Genomic DNA, 15204 nt, shown 5'->3' on the forward strand with positions numbered 1-15204 from the left:
TGTGAAAAATTGGGATGAGAGTGGTGGGGGGTAATAGGTGCCTATATAAGAAAAAGCCCCAAATATTAGGACGGTCCCTATAAAATTGGGACATCGGGTCACCCTAAATTCACTCTTTTTTTACTTTTTTTAAAAAAATGTAGTAAAAGCATAATGGGAGAATGTTTTCTCCCTTAATTTTCTAAGCAATAGAAGGGAAAGAGGACAGTGCCCCCTCGCTTCCCTTCTTAGTGACTTTTTTAGGTGCAGGAAAGTGTCTCAGGTGTGAATGAAGGTAAAACAGACTTGACCTTTGCTTTGGCTTTATCCTTTCCTTTAAGGAACTAATAAGTTTATTTAGTTCAAGGATGCTGCCTGAGTATATAAAAGCTAGTGTGTATTTTACTTCTTATGGTAAAGAATTAAACTTACAATTTGTACTTTTCTGTTTCAAATAACTTGAAATTCTAAATTATACTTTGAATGCAAAAGCAGCTGACAAGATTTTACCTGTCACCTGCCTTGTCTCTCTTGTTACCTGCCTCACTGCATGCTTATGGAGGGGCTGCAGAGTAGAAGGAATAATAAGGTAGTCTTTTTAGAGTTTGAATCAGCACATCAAAATCTGGGTTGCAGAGGAGGATTTGGTGCACTGATATGTGTTCCACTGTAGTTGGTCTCATCTGAAACAATTTAATTTTCAAAGCCACTTTAAGTGGGGAGGATTGCATTTGATACTTTAATATCTTTAATAGCTGGACTGAGCTAATTGGAGGTGCTTTCTGTTAAGTCACGTGGGTCAAGTGAGAATGTTAGCTTAGTGGGTTGACTGGCTTCATGCCTGTGAAAGGGTGTAGTGGGTCAGCTGGATTCAGCCCCACAGTAGTGTTGTTCATTTCTGTTCAGAATAGCTTTCTGAATTTTTGCAGCTCTGTTGTCTTGCTTCCACTGTTTCCAAAAGGTGCCTGTAGTTGGCACAGTAATACTTGCATAGGTACCAGGTTGTAACTAATATGAGCTAGTACTATCCCGAAACATCCTCCTTGATAGTCTTAAACATATTATGGCTCATAGAATCTCAGGGTTGGAAGGGACCTCAGGAGGTCATCTAGTCCAACCCCCTGCTCAAAGCAGGACCAATCCCCAATTTTTGCCCCAGATCACTAAATGGCCCCCTCAAGGATTGAACTCACAACCCTGGGTTTAGCAGGCCAATGCTCAAAGCACTGAGCTATCCTTCCCCCCCCAAATATACCAATACAGTACATTTTCTGAGGCCATATTGGATGAAGCTCAGACTGGAAAAATGGCACAGTGGTATCAGCTATCTTGTACATGTTTATGGTTCTTTGGTAGGAAAAATAGAACTTCCTCCATTTTCCCACTGAGGCCTTATGGTGGTCCATTGGTGCAGAGACCATGTCGCTTGTGGCAGGACATAATCTCACAGGGCTGGGGTTAGTAGCCATCCTTCAGTCAGGTTAGGCCTGGGGCTGAGGCTGCTGAAGGAAGTCTGGGTGCTGTCAAAAAAAGTCAGATGTATGTTGAAGGTCAAAGCAGTGGTGTGGTTCAACTGCCCCTTCAACATCTGCTTTCCCCAGGCTCCAGACGAGGAAGAGGAGGTGGTGATGGTATCACTTGTGTTTAGCCACCTCACACCCCCCCCCCCCTTGGTGTTCAGTGGGAAGGGGAGGTAACTTATTCAAGGTATGTCTTCACTACTGAATTAACTCAAATGTTCTACGCTTGTTTTTCTTGAGTGAGCCTAGCTTGAGTGAAAGTGCCCACACTGCTAAATAGCACTCAAGATGCTGTGTCCACACTGCTGCTGCACTCACTCATGTCTGGCACTAAAACAATTAATTCTTTCCCAGTGAATTGTGAGAGAACATGTCTGTGTTCTGGGCATATGGGAGGAATTTTGCAAAGGCATTGGAGGTTGTAAGTTCTTTGGGGCAGGGCCTGTCTTTTTGTAATGTTTGTAACTTACCTAGGACAGGGAGGTCCTGGTCTATCACTAGGGCTTCTAGGCACGATGGCAATACAAATAATGAACTAGTATCAGTCAAATGGAGCTAGCCTGTATCCAGGATCAGAATGCTCATGTTAGCAGCTGACAGTTTTAGCTTTAGCCTTTGCTCGCTGATGGGCCAACCAACTTTAAATTAAAAGCACCATCACAGTTGTTTAGTGTGTGTGTGAGATTCAAATTGAGTTGACTTTGCAATGAAGGCAAGATGTCCACTGATGCTCTCTGCAGTGCCCCATGGAGATTTGTTTCCCTTTGTTTTTAAATGATTCCCTAATCTAAACTGCCCATCTCTCACCCATTCTGCAAGATGGTTAACAACAAAATTCAGCAATGAATAAATTAACAGCACTCTCCATAACAAGGACCCATGGTGAGAAATCAGCATCCTGGCTGCTCTTGAGAATCTCAAGACAAGGAAGGCATACAGAAGGAAATTGCTATCAAAGTACCCTGAAATGTTATAGTCACTGTATCACCAGATTTCAGAGTAGCAGCCGTGTTAGTCTGTATTCGCAAAAAGAAAAGGAGTACTTGTGGCACCTTAGAGACTAACCAATTTATTTGAGCATGAGCTTTCGTGAGCTACAGCTCACTTCATCGGATGCATCCGATGAAGTGAGCTGTAGCTCACGAAAGCTCATGCTCAAATAAATTGGTTAGTCTCTAAGGTGCCACAAGTACTCCTTTTCTTTTTGTATCACCAGAGGGGTCACTAGAACAAAAACAACTTGATGCAGACTGTCTGGAATAAAACCTTAAACTACTATATAAAAAGAAAAAATAGTGAAGAGGATTTTTGTGTAAAACAGATTCTTACAGAGGAAGCAGGGGAACTGGAAAGTAAAATGCTTAGTATCATTTGTATGAAAGTCATGATATAAGGGACTGAACACTTATCAAGATCATAAAAATCTATTCCACTCATTTATAGAAAGAGCCAATATTGGAAAAACAAGTGGAAAAAAACTGCAGTAACACAAACTTGGTAAACAATAAAGATTCACAGCCAGGTACTTATGTTCCACCTTCAGGCCTTGCAGAGACTCATATAGTGTTCATAGTCTGGCATAGAGTATGCCAGTACATGCCTTCCTCCACCACGTCCAAGGGCCATGATATGACCAGCAGCTCTTTCATCTCCATCCAAGAAGTCTTCCCCGATACATCTCTGCGCTGCCTGTCTTTTACCAGGACATCGTCAGGAGCTGGAAACTGTTTTCAGCAATGGGGTCTGTAATGGTCATCGAGAGGAAGATATTGCTGAATCCCTGCTACACAAACCACACCTTCCTAAAACTGTCCCCAAATCTGCATTTAAATTATGTTTAAGATTTGCTAAATGTCAGATGATGGAGTCCTCAGTGAGTGAACTGTAGAGGACAGGTTGCATGATTTTGCAAGGCTTATGCATCTTAGTGGATACTTCAAAGACTTACTGGCATATTTTGAAGAAAAATAGTGTGTGATCATGTGATTAAAGACTATATTAATGTGAGGGGACTGAGTTGAGGATGCCTGGGCAATCTTAATCCTGGCATTTTCAAACTTAAGAATGCTTTACTTTGCAACCTTACCATTCTTTTAATGTATTTTTTATGTAATATCTATATATACTATCAGTTTGTCAATGTTAACATTAATTCAGAAGCATTTTCTTTAGGGCATAGTTATTCAGCCATATCAGATTTGAAAATGATGGGGCGCTTAAGCATATTGTAGTAAGGTGATAAGTGGAAACCTCATTTTTTGTGTGCTATAGCTCACTTTCCTGTTACCCTTTCTTGTCATGTCATTCTCCTTCTCTTCTCCTTTCTCCCCCTCCCCCATTTGCTTTTCATCCATCTTTTTTTTTCGTCTGTTATGACATGATGAACTCTTTGGGATAGAGAGTGTCTTCTTACTCTGTCAGCATAGCATCTGGTGCAGTAGGGCCCTGAACCTCAATTAGCATCTATAGGCACTATACAATACAAATAATAAAACCCTTATTGAATAAAGAAACATAATTGTACTTAAAGTGAACCTGGTGTACTTACACCTTTATTGTACTAGAAAATTGCTCATTTGAGATACAATCTATTTAATGCCACAGTATTTCATCAGTTTCTGTGGCATGTTTGTGACAGAAGAGTAATGCGTGCTTAAAACTGGAGGAGTTGCTTGACTGGTTTTAGTCTCAGATTATTCAATTTTAACATGTACAAAACAGCTGGTGATAGAATTTTCCACTGAAGAGCCAGTGGATGCAAAACTTGGTGCGTTTATATTTTGTTCTTTGAAGAAGGTAGTGGTTGAAGACCAGTTTGTTCCAGCTGGTTCTTCTCACTGAGTTAGTATTGAAGGTCTAGTCCACAGCAGTGGTCTTCGTGAACTGAAACAGAAGTTTAGCAAGAAAAAGTTAAGCTATGAATTCTTTTGAAGTATGATTATCACATCTGACACTTAAATATCTGAACCCAGAAAACAGTTTAGGAATGTAAAGTTTCAGCTCTGAGTGTTTCTGATTCTGCACACTTTTTTTGCCACTTTCACCAAACAGGATTAAATGGTGTCACTTTGCATGTATCTCACATATTCTTATGAAATAACTGCAAAACAAAATACCGTATTCCTTTAGAATCACTATTCTTCTGGTAAGTTGTACATATATCCTATCTAGCAGATTTGTATTCTTCTCTTTATTTATATTCCATTTACAAGGGGTTTGTTCCAGGACTGTAGTAGGGGTATCAATCTATTTGCATAGTTTCCAGCAATAAGTTCAGTTCCATTTGGTGTATTTTGTTTTAGGTTTTGTAGCGTTGAAGGTGCTTGTGAGTAAAATCTTTTGCCTGTATATGTTGTGGCTAATGCTTTTGTGGAACTCTTTTAGCATATTATGAAATCCATCTAGAATTAAAACTTGCAGAACATCATGGTTATATTGTAGGGCTAATTTCATTCCATTAATGAATGCAAGGTGTAAAATGGAGAAATTTTAATATTACTCCTAAAGTGGTGACATATTTTATTGTATCTTAAGTCCTCCTGATCTCACTCTCAACATTTTGTTTTTGTGTCATTTGCGGTAGGTAACACACAACATCATGTTAATTTAACTGCCTACAGTGAACAAACTTGACATGCAGCTCCAACCGCCATAAATAATCTCCATAACTGAGCAGTTGCTTGACCAGAGATCTTGTAAAAGGTGCATAGCAGAGAGGTGCATGGCATTGTGGGAATATAAGATTCTGTGGGAACATGTTTATGTAAAAATATATTGGATGTTAAGGGTTTTGTCACGTTTGGCTTTCTTTGTTGTCTCTGTGCTAGATCTCTCCGTAATATTCATATCTTGTCCCAATACCCTTGCTTAGGGAAAATGCAGTTTGACTCTCTTTCTCTTGTGAAGAGGATAGTGGAAAAGAAAATGGGTTTCTTGTTCTTTCAAATGAAATTGAGGTGGGTAGAAAATTAATTTAAAAAAATACTTTGTATGGCTATCCCTGCATACTTCATGTAAATAGGCTATTCTCACCTTAATGCTAGTGGAAGACATTCAGTCTTTTAAATTCTGACATAATTGTTTTTTGAATTGGCATAATATTTAGTCCACAGACAAAGCAGCTTTCAGGAGACTTGGGATCTGTTCCAAACTCTGCCACTGGTCTTAATGAGTGAATTTGGGCAAGTCACTTAACCTCCCTGTACCTCAGTTTCCCCATCTTGAAATGGGGATGATATTGACCTCCTTTGTAAAAATGATGAAAAGTGCTATATAAGAGCCACGTGGTGGTGGTAGTCTCTTGATATTTTATGACATCAGGGACTTTCCAAAGTGGGAATTGTCACTTCATGTTTGGCATTAGATTACACTGAACAGGTAATCTGATTTGAAATAATTGATTTTTTTTTAACTTAGTGCACACCAAGCCCCAACTTTGAAAGGTATTTTTTTTATTTTACATAATGCAGATCAGTATATAGAGCTCCTTTATGGCACTCTGTCCTGTTGTAATTGCATTGCATGACAGCTTTGCTGTAGTGAAACTTGCTGGTAAATAAAATAAACCACTCTGGTGGCTGTACATTGCTGAGGGGAAGGGTTGGGTTTACAACCCTCCAAGAAATGATACTTTTCTTGGCAAAGAGGTTGAGGGGAGAGCTCATTTTGTTCTCAAGAACCTGTTAATGGCCATGCTACTGAATGGCCTTGACAGTAGCTGGCTATCCATGGAATAATTGTGCTTACTTGTAGGGGAAGGAGAAATAACCCAAACCAGATGGAACAGTTTAAAATAATGAGGCACTATTTTGAGAAAACAAAGTCCTTGAGTAGGTGGGATGCTGAGGAAGAAACAACCCATACTTCAGTGAGGATGAAAGTAACTTCTCAAAAAGTTGGGGGGCAGGGGGGAAAGACTTTTAGCAAATCTGTAGCTAGAATACAAGCTATAGAGCGCAAGCTGTCTTCTGTCAGGGGATGGTCTAACTCTGTAACATACTTAGCTCTGCCTTGAGTGCAGGATCTAGATTAGAAGACCTCTCCAGGTCCCTTCCAGTCCTATGATTCTCCCACTGTAGTTCCATCTCCCGCTCTGACTTGGCTCCTTGTGCTGCAGGGCAGGCAGCAACAGGCTCAAGCAGAGGGTCAGTGAGCGGAGAGAGGGATTGTACTTGCAGCATGGTCAGGAGATGTTGAGGGAGAAGCTTGGCCTAGTGAAGGTTACCTGAGGTTAGGGGAGTGGAGCAAGTTGGAGTGGCTGTATACAATGGTCTCTTTCCCTTTGCCTCCCAGATTATGCCCATAACTCTGAAGATCTTTCTAACCTTTAGTTGTTTTGGCAGATTTCAGTATAAATGCTCTGATTAATGTTAAAAGAACATTGATATGTGGGAAGGAATATATTTGATATACCCATTAAGAGCAGTGGAATTCATTTTTTCTAGAACTCTGGTGTATATCTTGACCCTATAATTTTGTAGTTGTCCCCTACTGAACATGACTTTGTCATTCAGTCAGTAGTATGTGTCAAGAGAACCTGCTACAGAAAGTGGCCAGATTCACCAACATGGGTATGCAATAAGATAATGTGGACTTAAGGTTTGTTCTTGGCCTTGTTGTTCAATCTCCATTTCCTCACGGATGAGGTGTAACTGAGTACTGTTAAATTCAAAGTCTTGTCCTTGCCTCCAAGGCTCTGTTTTTCATTGCTTGCCACTTTTCTTCTGAATTTCTGTAGCCCACCTGTTTTGCTTCCTTTTTAAATTTCTAGTTCATCTATTTTAGGTACTTGTATATGGCTCCCTCACCATAGTATTGGAGTGTCTCATAATCTTTAATGTATTTATCCTCTCAAAACACCCCAGTGAGGCAGGACTGTTATCCCCATTTTACAGATGAGGCACTGAGGCTAAGTGACTTGCCCAGGGTCACACAGGAAGTCTGGTGGAAGTCCTAAGCTAGTGTTCTTACTACTGGACCATCCTTGAGACACACGTTTTCCCACAAATGCTCCAGCAGTGACCCCCCTCTCTTACTCTAATGCACTAGATTTAACAGAGGAACTTTCCATTCTCTTTCTTTGTCTGATGCTCATTAGTGGAACAAGGGACATAAGTGACACAAGCCCATCACCAACTGTATTAAGAGATCACCAACTTATTGCACAATAGGTCACTGAACTGCTATTAGATGGTAGTACCAGTAAATCAAACCAGGGACTTCGCAGTGAGAGGCAGTATCTTACTACTGTTAAATCTCTTAACCATGCAATACCTAAGTACTGTCATTAGTATGTAGACACTTTATTGATACCTGTTTTTAATGTTGTTATGGGGCAGTTTGAAAATTGCTCTGCTACACACTGAGGCTTATGATACAGAATCCTATTGTTTGAGTATCATTGCCATTACTCAGTATCCTGTCTTAGTTGGCATGCTGAAGATCTGAGAACTTCTTATCTTAAAATTATGTTTGTTTACAGTTGACTATCGATTAGTCACATTCAGTTTATTGCATTGTCACAAAATACCAGTTGAGGGCACTTGCACATGGTTTCCAGAGTGGTTTTTTTTAATGTCAAACTACTTATACTCACATGCAAACACTTTGATTCTGTAGGAGAGTCAGACTTGTGATGGATCCATATATTGCAAATCTGTATTGGAGGAGTCATTCAGTGCTTGGGCATGCTCTCTCACCAACAGAAGTTGGTCCAATAGAAGATATTACCTCACCCACCTTATCTCTTTCATGTCTCACTTATAAACAAATATCTCTTCCCTCCCTCCAGACAAGAGGGTAGTTGTTTCTGAGGAGCAAGGGTAACAGGCCTGATCACTCTTTGAGATGCTAAGGCAGTGCTCTTCACTATTGTTGAAGTGGGGGCCACTTTGGCAAAAATCCTTCAATGTGAGAGCCACGTGGGATGGGGCAGAGAGGATTCAGAGTGTGGAAGGTGACCCAGGGTAGGGCAGATGGTGGGGTGAGGGGTTCAGGGTGCAGGAGGGGGCTCATTACTGGAGCAGAGGGTTGGGATTGGGGGGGTGAGGGTTCTGGGGTGGGGCTGGGGATTAGGAGTTTGGGGCGTAGGCAGGCTGCCCCTGGCTGCAGCCAGAGGACTCACCCCAGCCCTCTCCCTGTTGGCAGCAGCTAGCTCTGGGGAAGGGGTCCTTTCTCTCCCACCCTGCCAGCAGGCAGCACGGGGCTCCAGGGGAAGGGGCCTTCTCTTTCCCTGCTGGCAGCAGGGAGCTCCAGGGCCGGGGGAGAGGCCCACAGCAGCCCTGCAAGCCCCAACTTGCTCCCCTCCCCAGTTCCCGCCCACCCCCTACCTCTCTCCTCTCCCGGTCTCTGCTGCATGGCCCTTTAGGTCAATGGGCACCGCCACTGGCTCACGGGCCTTGCAATGAAGAATGCTGTGATAGGGTGTCAGCAGCAGTATACATAAACTTCTTTCCTGTTACTTTGATGCCTCTTTCATAGAGATTACAAGACTTCTGTAGTTCTTGTCATGTCGTCATACTGCTTCCTGCTACATTTGTGCACGTGTGATTGCCTGTGATCATTGCACTCTGCCAGGTCACTGGAACAGCATTCGCACTCAGACAGCTGGCATTGCAGGAGATGCTTCATATTTCGAGGTTATCTGCCCAGTCATATGTATTGGAGCCAGTAATGTAGCCCCACTTGATCATCCAGTCTCTTAAGATTTAACTGTTCCTCGTCTTGCTCTTCTTAAGGAACTAATTTGAAAATAGAATATCCAAAAAGCAGACAGATCTAATGGATAACTAGCTCTGTCAGAATAACCAGCTTTTTCATTGTGTGGCTCTAGTGAGGGATGAACTTGAGCAGTAGAGAAAAGGGGACAGTCTGGAATAGCCAAGTGTGTACTTGGACAAGTTAGCTCTCTGTGTGACTGCTTGCACATTTCGCACCACTGGATATTGTGGACAGAAATAAGAACTCTACATCATCTAGATTAGGGATGTAAAATATTAAATGGTTAACCGATAAGTATTAGTCTTACTATTCATATATTGCAGTTTAATGTTTAAAACAGATAGGTAAAATCATTTCATGAGGTAATACCTAATGTGCCCATTAAAAACACTGTCGTAATACCTGGGGGGCGCTGGAGCTTGTCACGCTCTCACAGCCTGGGACACTGCTGGAGCAGCCTGTGCCTGGCAGAGAGGCTACCGCTGGGGGCAGCTGCTGGCTGCAGCAGTGGATCTGCCCGTGAATCACTGGATCTACCAGAACAGTTGGATCTTTCCTGGCACTGCTGCTTTCCTGGCAGCAATCTGCTAAACTAGCTGCATTAGGCAGCATCTAGTAACTAGGAGAGCGAGGGGTGGGATCAGAGCAAGGCGCACAGCACCCAGCCATGCACATACAAACAATCCCCAGCATGTTCTGCTCCACCTCAGAGGAGAGACAGCAGGGTGTCTCTCCCCGCCCCCCGACTGTGAACTTGTTAATGATTAAACGATTAACTGATATAATTTTAATAGTTGAAACAAGTACTTTTTAAAGCAATATTTACATCCCTAATCTAAGTGACATTAGTTGGACTCTTCGATACTTGTTCAAAGACATAACTCCAGTAGTTATAGCTCAAATGGGCAACACTTGATAGAAATACAGTGAATTGCAAAAAAAAAAAAAAAAAAAAAAAGACTGAATTAGATTCCTGAGAGAGTTTTAGAGAACTGTAGGAGCCATCAGATTCTTAAATGCAAGCTTGCATAATTTTAAATCTCTGATTACTCCCTAGGGTTCATTAGGGTTAAGCAAATGATTCCAAAATGATTCTCTCTAGTTGGTGTTTCTAACTCCTTCTCATACACAGCCTGGCTAACAGAGTCTAGCTTTGCTTTTGTTGTAGTGGTGGCAGAAAATGACTGAACTGTCAGTGATTTCTTTGCTGGTTAGATGAAATGGAATGCTGTCACTTTGGGATATTTTGCTCTCAACAGAGAAAACAGTGCTTGTCAGCTGAGTTTCAACTGTTGAAGCTGGAGAAGGGATTCAAACTGATTGCATGGTAGTGATTCCCATAATGAGACTTAACTATAGACTTCTGTTAGAATACACACACAGGACAAGTAATTTCCTTTTACTGTAAAGAGCACTGAGACCATAGCAAATCGAAATCAAGAAACCTAAAATCAATTGTCTTTCTGTAGATCAGTTGGGCTTTTACTTTTAATTAAAAAAAGTGTTCCAAATTAAATATTATGTTGGTGAAATAGAGTTGTTCATCCCTGTGAATTTAATAACTTACCCAAGAATAAACCTCATATAGAGGTCTCAAAGATTAAAAATTAACACTATGTCCAGATAATGTTTGGATTACAGTCTTGTTATATCAGAATTCAAGCGGTCATTCTTATTCTTTTAAATACATTTCCTTATTGTGAGATACTCCAATTATATTCAACAGAAGTATGTGAAATTTACCGTGTGCAATTGCAGCTGTTCAGTCAGCCTGAATTTGTGGGTGGTTTAACTGGTGCTTGGATGGTGTTTTACCTACTGATCCCTCTGCCTGGTCCTGGCAGTAAAGATGACAATTCATGTGCCAAAAACTCGGATCCAGTCCACCAGTCATACATTTGACACTCTCCCTTTCAAGCTAATCTTTCCTAGGATTTTGGTCTCCCAGAAGGAGATTTGGATTAATTAGATCACGGGTGGGCAAGCTTTTTGGTCTGAGGGCCAAATCTGGGTATGGAAATAGTAAGGCAGGCCATGAATGCTCACCAAATTGAGGGTTGAGGTGTGGGAGGGGGTGAGGGCTCCAGCTGGAGGTGTGGACTCTGGGGTGGGACCAGGGATGTGGGACTTGGTGTGCAGGAGGGGGCTGGAGGTGGAACAGAGGGGTTCGGAGTATGGAAGGGGGCTCTGGGCTGAGGCAGGGGGTTGGGGTACGGATTCTGGGCTGGAGGTGTAGGTTCCAGGCTGGGGTTAGAAATGAGAGGTTCAGGGTGCAGGAGGGTGCTCTGGGCTGGGATACAAGGTTGATGTGTGGGGGAGGGGGCCCCAGGCTGGGACTGAGGGGTTTGGAGTGCAGGAGGGGGCTCTCGGCTGGGGCAGGGGGTTGGTGTGTGTGGGAGGGTGGTGGTGGTGAGGGCTCTGGCTGGGGGTGCGGGCTCTGCCATGTGGCTGGGAATGAGGGGTTTGGGGTGCAGGAGGGGGCTCTGGGCTGGGATTGAGTGGTTCGGAGGGCGGGAGGGAGAACAGGGCTGAGGCAGAGGGTTGGGACGTGGGAGGAGGTCAGGGGTGCAGGCTCTAGGCAGCTCTGCATGCTGCTCTGTCTGCAGGCGCTGCCCCCGCAGCTCCCATTGGCCACGATTCCTGGCCAGTGGGAGCTACAGGGTTTGCGCTTGGGGCAGGGGCAGCATGTGGAACCTCCTAGCTCCCCCTACATGTAGGAGCCGGAGTGGGGACATGCTGGTGCTTCTCGGAGCTGCGCGGCACGGGGCAAGCCCGTGACCCTGCTCCCTGGCGGGAGCTTGAGGATCATATTAAAAGGTCTGATGGGGCAGATGCAGCCTGTAGTTTGCCCACCTCTGAATTAGAGTACTTGGAGTTACTATACTAATAATGAGATATAGCTGAACTGAGTTGAGAATGTAAACTTAATAGAATGTGTAGCCATCTGTGTTCAGGTTTAATTGGTGAATTTTGATGTTATTTATACATATGCTGTCGAACAGAGTGAGCACGCTTCATAGGTTATGTACAAAATGGGAAATGACTGCCTAGGAAGGAGTACTGCGTAAAGGGTTCTGGGGGTCACAGTGGACCACAAGCTGAATGAGTCAACAGTGTTAACACTGTTGCAAAAAAAGTGAACATGATTCTGGGATGTATTCGCAGGAGTGTTGTAAACAAGACCCGAGAAGTAATTCTCCTGCTCTACTCCACGCTGATTAGGAGTATTGTGTCCAGTTCTGGGCACCACATTTCAGGAACGATGTAGACAATTTGGAGAAAGTCCAGAGAAGAGCAACAAAAATGAGTAAAAATCTAGAAAACATGACCTATGACTGAAAAAATTGGGTTTGTTTGGAAAAAGAGAGGACTGATAGGGGACATAAGTTTTCAAGCACATAAAAGGTTGTTACAAGAAGGAGGGAGGAAAAATTGTTGTGCTTAGCCTCTGAGGATAGGACAAGAAGCAATGGGCTTAAATTGCAGCAAGGGAGGTTTAGGTTGGACATTAGGAAAAACTTCCTACCTGTCAGGGTGGTTAAGCACTGGAATAAATTGCCCAGAGAGGTTGTGGAATCTCCATCATTGGAGATTTTTAAGAGCAGGCTAGACAAACACCACCTGTCAAGGATGGTCTAGCTGATACTGACACTGAGTGCAGGGGACTGGACTAGATGACCTCTCGGACACTTCCAGTCCTATGATTCTATCACTAAAATTAGCGTAGTTTGCTGCACTTTTAGGGCTTGTTTACACACACCCACCCACCCCTACTGCTGCAGCTGTGCCACTTTAGCTCTTCAGTGAAGACACTATCTGTGCCAGCAGGAGGGCTTCTCCCTGAGAGGTGGTAGCTAGGTCCACAGGTGAATTTTCCTGTTGACCTAGTGTTGTCTACACAGGAGGTTTGGTTGGTTTAACTACGTTGCTCAGGGGTGTGGATTTTTCACACCCCTGAGTGGTGATGTAGTTATAACAACCTAATTTTCTAGGGTAGATCAGGCCTTAGGCAATGTCTACACGGAACTTTCGTCGGTAACCACCTCATTGGGGGTGGTTTTATTTTTTGACTAGAGCTCTCTCCTGCCAACAAAGAGCGGATATGCTGCATACCTTACAGTGGCACTGCTGTCACAGCACAGCTGTGCCGCTGTAAGATGTGCAGTACAGCCTTAGTCTCTTGCCTACGTTCTCATCATTTTTACAGCTGAGTAGTCAATTCATAGCAAGAGGATCAGAGAGTCCTGCTTACAATTTTGAAATTTCCTATCTCCGCAATCCCTTTCAGCCCCCTTCAAAAAAGCTACTTTTGTCACTATCTAGTAGACTCTTTACTGCCTTAACTTTAAATACCAGAATGGGTTTGAACTTTTTTTCTCCTTCAGAACTCTGTGCTAGGAACAAAATATTTTTATCAGATGATGAATTGCAAACTGAAAGGTTTCTTGCTCAGTTTTCATTGTCCGCAGCCTTTTATAATTACGTACAAGCAATTATCCAAGACAGACTGTATCTCTTTGACGAGATCTAATTTAGAACAAGAATTGCTGTACTGAATAGACTTTTTTCTGCTTGGGAATAGATAGAAATACGCTGCCATGGCCAATCTTGTTTCTAGTGCTTGGTGATTAGAGGGGTATCTATTCAGAAGACATCTAAATTTGTGTAAATATTGGAAGGGTTAACCCTTCAATCATTTAATCTGTCATAGTCTTTAATGAAATTTCCAAAGCATCTTCAGTGATGATGCAGTCATTTTTGCTTGAATCTGATCTAATTTATTACAAATAACTTAGTGTCTTTTCATGGTGTTCCTACTTGCCAAAAAAATCCTTGTTTGGGAAGTATATTTTCAATGCTGATCTTGAAAGGTGCCTGTGGTGGAGTGGACTAGGCCCAAAGGCCTCCTACTGGAGGCCTCAGGGTCCTGCCATACCCATCCCAGGACAGGAGAAGTGCAGAGGTCCTACAAGCGGGCTAGAGTGGTTGCAGAGGAAGCAGCCAATCAGAGAGGCACAGGGAGTAGCCAATGAGGGCCCAGCAGGCTCATATAAAAGGAGCTGCAGGGCCAGAGTGAGTGCAGTCTGCTAGCAGGGACTGGGGGAGCAACAGGTACTCCTGGCTGGTTGGCTGCAAGGGGTAAGGCAGGTAGTTGCCGGCAGGGACCAGGGAAGTGAGGGAATAGCTTCTGTGTGGCTGCCAGGGCTCATTTAAGGCAGGCCTAGGGAAGGGACTCTACATAGAACTGTTAACACCTGCCCTTGGAAGGGGGCTAATCTAGACTGACCCAGCTGGGGAGCCAGAGTCAGAGGACTAAAGGGCAGGCGAAGAGCCTCCAGGGAGGAAGCCCTGGGGGTGCTTCTCCACCCCAGAGCAGGAACCTTCACATGTAAGCTGGCCAACTGGTGTACTGAGAGAGTCCCTGTTGGTCAGACTTTTGAAGACTTGAGCCCGAAGGGCTACAGAGATAGTATAGGTGGCTCAGCCAGAGGACGGAGGCGCTGAATACCTGCCGAGACATGTAGCAGCTGGAGGTGGGTGCTTGCAAGAAGTAGGTGCCACCTTGCTGAAAAGAACTGAGAGATTGCAGGCACCATCAGCCAGAGGAAGGAAGTGCTTGTGAGGGGCAGGTGCCAACCCCATTACAGTGCCATATATGTCAACTCTGGGGAATGTTACCATGTCTCACTATAGAGCAGCACAGCACAAACAATCTGTACAAACTTCTCCATGTGATTTAACATGTAGGGTTTAATTCTAGGGATAAGTACAATAGTTTTTGTGCCTATTTGTTCCTTCAACCCTCTGCTGACACAGCCAACAAAAGTGTCATTTGTTGTGGTCATGCACCGTGGACACCTGCACCACTAGAAACTCTGAGCTCCCGAATGCATTTCATGTAATGCACCAAACTACTGTTGGATGGAAGGTCGCTGACCTCTTATTAAATATTTAGCCATGGAAGATACTACAAATGGATAACTTT

The 15204-nt window shown here is 43.4% G+C and overlaps 1 protein-coding gene and 1 long non-coding RNA gene across 3 annotated transcripts in view; one reads left to right on the forward strand and one right to left on the reverse strand.

The window, feature by feature from the left end:
- Positions 1 to 15204, forward strand: part of MED26 (mediator complex subunit 26) — a 47439-nt gene that overhangs the window by 11434 nt on the left and 20801 nt on the right. The gene's annotated exons all lie outside the window — the stretch shown is intronic.
- LOC141978017 (uncharacterized) overlaps positions 3250 to 15204 on the reverse strand; it is a 37827-nt gene continuing 25872 nt past the window's right edge. For both annotated transcript variants that reach the window (XR_012636317.1, XR_012636318.1), the window contains exon 3: positions 3250 to 4382. This is a non-coding gene — a long non-coding RNA (uncharacterized LOC141978017). The remainder of the gene's footprint in view (positions 4383 to 15204) is intronic.

The sequence above is a fragment of the Natator depressus genome, chromosome 25, assembly GCF_965152275.1.
Source record: "Natator depressus isolate rNatDep1 chromosome 25, rNatDep2.hap1, whole genome shotgun sequence".
In the NCBI taxonomy this organism is placed as follows: domain Eukaryota; kingdom Metazoa; phylum Chordata; order Testudines; family Cheloniidae; genus Natator; species Natator depressus.